The sequence below is a fragment of the Silene latifolia genome, chromosome X, assembly GCF_048544455.1.
Source record: "Silene latifolia isolate original U9 population chromosome X, ASM4854445v1, whole genome shotgun sequence".
Lineage (NCBI taxonomy): Eukaryota > Viridiplantae > Streptophyta > Magnoliopsida > Caryophyllales > Caryophyllaceae > Silene > Silene latifolia.
This window is the reverse complement of record NC_133537.1, coordinates 43835586-43840544: the sequence shown is the minus strand read 5'-3', so window position 1 is coordinate 43840544 and position 4959 is coordinate 43835586. Positions and strand designations below refer to the sequence as shown.

General features: G+C 40.6%; 1 non-coding gene across 1 annotated transcript; it reads right to left on the bottom strand.

The window, feature by feature from the left end:
- Positions 1–3774: 3774 nt before the first annotated feature.
- On the bottom strand, positions 3775–3881 carry LOC141624333 (small nucleolar RNA R71). Its single transcript, XR_012534140.1, has one exon. It is a non-coding gene; the product is annotated as a small nucleolar RNA R71 (small nucleolar RNA).
- Between the last annotated feature and the right edge of the window lie 1078 nt (positions 3882–4959).

The window sequence follows — 4959 nt, the reverse complement described above, 5'->3', positions numbered from 1 at the left end:
CCCCAACTTGTCCTTTATTCGGGTTTGGGGCTGCGAGGCTTATGTCAAGTGGAGATACGAGGATAAGCTCGGCCCGCGATCGGTCAAGACATACTTTATTGGTTATCCAAAAGGAATGTTTGGTCATTACTTCTATTCGCCTACCGAACATCGAGTTTTTGTTGCGGCTAGTGCAAAGTTCTTAGAGAAAGAATTTCTCGAGAACAAGTCAAGTAATAGAACCTTCGAGCTGTCGGAGATTCCGGAACCAACAACCGAGGAACGGATAGAGGAAGTTGTTCCTTCAACTTATGATACGGTTAATATTCCTCAGGAACCTAGGAGGTCGGGTAGAGTCTCTAATCCTCCGGACAGATACATTGGTATGGTCGAGGAGAATGGCGTTTTGCTCCTAGAGAGTAATGAACCCGCTACCTATAAAGGTGCTATGGCATGTTCCGACTCAAAGCTATGGCTTGAAGCCATGCAATCCGAGATGGACTCCATGTATGAGAATGACGTATGGGATCTTGTTGATTTACCTAATAAGGTAAAACCTCTACAGTGCAAATGGCTTTACAAAATAAAGCATTCTGTAGACGCGCAACCAGATACCTATAAGGCACGACTAGTGGCAAAAGGTTTCACTCAAGTGCACGGATTGCATTATGATGAAATTTTTGCACCCGTAGTCATGCTACGTTCCATTCGGATAATCTTAGCGATTGCCGCTTTTCATGACTATGAAATTTGGCAAATGGATGTGAAAACCGCCTTCTTAAACGGTTATTTGGAGGAAGAGTTGTACATGGTACAACCCGAAGGTTTCATTGATCCTGAAAATCCTAAGAAAGTGTGCAAGCTTAAGCGTTCCATTTATGGACTTAAGCAAGCTTCTCGGAGTTGGAATCATCGTTTCGACCAGGTGATAAAAGAGTATGGTTTCACTCGATCGGTCGAGGAACCATGCTTATATATTAAGTCGAGTGGGAGCATGATTGTTTTCTTGATATTGTATGTCGATGACATACTCTTGATTGGGAATGACATTCCTCTCCTATCTTCGGTTAAAGGATGGTTGAAGAACCATTTCCATATAAAAGATCTGGGTGAGGCACAACGCATACTGAGAATCCGTATCTACCGAGATAGATCACGACGGATGTTATCACTGAGTCAGGAGTCTTATTTGGATAAGATTCTTGAGAGGTTTAGCATGACCAACTCCAAGAAAGGGAACCTTCCAATGACGTCTGGGATGCAGTTGAGCAAGTCTCAGTCACCCACGACGCCTGAAGGGGTTGAACGCATGAGTCGTGTTCCTTATGCATCGGCAATAGGATCGATCATGTATGCCATGATTGATGTGACCATAATTAGAGCATATTTAGTCCCCAAATTAACCTTGTTCCCATGCTTTTTAGTGCATATTTGGGTCATTTATTGTCTTTAGTCCTTTGTTTTGCATATTATTTGAGGTTTTGTGTCCTTGGTAGGAAAGGAGTGCAAACCTTGCATTTTCATGGCAAAATGAGGCTAAATTGATTGAATTCAATGACCAAGCATCAAAGACAAGACAAGATTAGAAAGCCTTTGTACATACTATAGTAGATGGGCAATGATGAGAAAAGATCCTTGCATCCCCAAGGATTTTATGAAGAAAAAGGAAGAAAAGAAGAAGGAACGAAGCTGTAAGACAATCCGAGCGGATTGTCCACAAGACGCTCGTCCAGCACCCACAATACGAGCGTCTTCCTCCACAAGAGGCCCGTGCAAAACGCCCAGAATCCGCCCGTCTTCCCCTTCTGGACGCCCGTCCAGAAACACCCAAATCCGCCCGTCCCGTGCCCTGGACGCCCGGATTCCCTTACAGCCGTTTCGTCTTCTACAAGCTTCAAGGAAGGATGCGCATATTTTTCTAAGACCGGCGAAAAGGAGACCGGAGTCTCCCTAGAGACCGGCGATTCCTCAAGGACTTAATCGTCATTTAAGCCCTTAATAAACCCTAATTTATGTAACTAATCCCCACTATAAATACCCCATTAGTCTAATTAGAAGGGCATGTTCTTCTTAGCAATCTTTAGTGTAGTTAATATCAATCAAATCTCTCTTTAATATTGTAATCAACATTTAATCAAGTTTTAATACAAGTTTCATTTCCTTAATCTCTCTCTTGTTCATCCTTTGGTTTGGGTAATTGAAGACTATTTGGGTTATTATTGGGAGATTGACAACCTTCCAATCTATCATCAAGTACTTCTTTTATTCTTTGCTTTATTATTGGAATCATTAGTTGGTATAATTATCTTAATCCCTTTTTAATTATTGTTAATCACTTTCATTTATTCATCATGTTTCACTTTGTTGGTATGATTGACAACCTTGCTAGCATGTTCAACATGATAATGAGTGAGCAGTTTCTTTAGCTAGGGTTAATGGGTAATTAGGGGAAACCAACATGGGGGATGATTCATGCTTAAATTAATATGTTTTCATAGTTTATTTGCTTGCTTGTTGTGATCTCAACTTATGCACATGTTATGTTTGATGAAATGCGAGCCTATGAATCCTTGCTTTTTTACTCATCACCTATCTTTTCAATAAGACTTGTAAGACATAAACCAACTCGAGTCTCATTAGACCATGCATATAGTTGAGTAGGGAGGATTAAGTCGACTTGTAGGTGTTGTACAATCTAATCGATTCGGCTCCGGGACCCAAACTTTCCTAGGATTGTAAGATATAAATCAACTCGATCCATCACAACAATAATTCCCATGAATCCCCTATGACCCCATGACACCCTAGTACTTTTTATCAATTGTTTACATCCCTTTTAATTCTTCTTGCTTGTTTACTTTCATTGCTATTTAGTTTAGTGATCTTCTACTTCAAACCCCAAATTGTGACACCCTTAGACACCACTAGTTGCAATAGAAAATCTCATCTCAATTCCCGTCCCTTGGGATCCGACCTTTACTTGCCTCTTTACTAATTGTAGAGTTGTTTGTGAAGTTATAAATTGTGTTTTGGTCTAGGTGCTCCTAACGACAAGTACCGAAAACTAAACCTCCTCGAGAGTCCGACCAAAAATGGCGCCGTTGCAGGGGACGGTGTTAACTTGATTTAGATTTTCTTATATTGTTATTAGTTGTGTCTTTCTTTGCCTTGGGGAAGTAAAACTCCTCAAGGTTTGTTCTAATTGTTTTCGAGTTGTTTGATATTTTGCATGTCTAGAAGATCACAAGGTAACTTGTTACCCTTTGATCACGAAATTGAAAGGACTTTGACAACCAATAGAAGACTTGCTAGGAGAACTTTGAGAGGTATTGGTGAGGTTTTAGATATTCAACCAAATGCTATTGAGTTCATCAACCCTTTTGCAAGAGAAGGTGAGGAGAACTCAACACAAAATCAACTCACAATGCCTAAATTTTCATCACATTCCGTACCAACCGAGGAGAACCTACCCAATGGTACTCCCACACCACAACACTTAACCGGAAATTTCATTGCCAAATCCGCATTTATCCAATTAGTCGAAAGAAGCAAATTTGGGGGATGCCTAGTGAAGACCCTCACTCTCACATGGAGAAGTTTTGCGACTATTGTGATGCGATATCTCAAACCGGTGTAACTCAAGACCAAATTCGATGGGTCTTATTTCCTTTTTCTCTAATTGGCACCGCGAAACAATGGTTGAAAGGCGTTGATAAGGCTACTCTCGGAATTGATTCTTGGAAGAAGTTGGCTCTAACTTTCTACAAAAAGTTCTATCCACCGGAAAAGACTAACATGCTAAGAGCTCAAGTTACGGGCTTTAAGCAAAGAGATGAAGAATCTTTGTATGAAGCTTGGGAGCGATTCAAAGGAATTTGCCGCTCATGTCCTCATCATGGACTTAGCGAGTGGTTCTTGGTACAACAATTTTGGAACGGTCTTTATGAAGACTCAAGGAACATTCTCAACATGGGATCAAATGGAATGTTCACCGAAGTTGATGACAATCAAACTTGGAACAAAATTGAGGAAATGGCGGTCCACAACTCACAATATAGTAGACCTCGCAAGGCTACTAGAGGAGGAAAGCATGAAGTGGACTCCATTACTCAATTAGGTGCTCAACTTAGTGCTCACATTGATACCATCAATTTGAAGTTTGAAAAAGCTATGGCTAGACTTGAAGAAGCCTCAAAATCACCAAAGCATCATGTTAATGCCATGACGGCATCTTCATCAATCCCAAGTGGGATATGTGAGAATTGTGGAACTTTGGGACATGACAAAAGTGAATGTAGAGGAACAAATGAACAAGTGAATGCTTTTCAAGCATACAAGAGTGGTACCCCTTATTCAAACTATTACAATGAAAACACCAAATTCCACCCAAATCTCTCATACAAAAGCCAAAATGTTCAAAACCCTCAACCAACATACACCCCACCTCCCACGAGAAACCAAAACCAAAGACCCTTTTACAACCAAAACCAAGGTTACCAAAATCAAACTCCATACAATCAACAAAATGACCAAGGTTTTGATGTTCAAAAAGCGGTCCTCCAAATGCAAAAGAATCAACAAGAGTTTTTCACTCAAATGCAAAAGGATAGTCAAGCAAAGGAAATCACCATCAACAACATCCTAGCCCACACCAAAATGTTGGAAACCCAATTGACTCAACTAGCATCTTCAAACTCACAAAGACAAAAGGGGCAATTACCACCTCAAAGTAATCCCCCAAGACATGAAACGGTTAGTGCCATTCACTTGAGAAGTGGTACAAGATATGAAGCACCAAAGGAGCAAGTTGAGGATGAAGTTGTGGAAGCTAGTGACAAAGAAGAAATTGTGCAAAACTCCAAGGATGGAGAACCATCAAAAGAAGAAGTTTCAAAGAAAAATGAAGACAAGGCCAAGGAGAAGGAGCCTATTGTGATTAGACTTCCTTTTTCAAGTCGTCAAGCCAAGCCCAAATTTGAT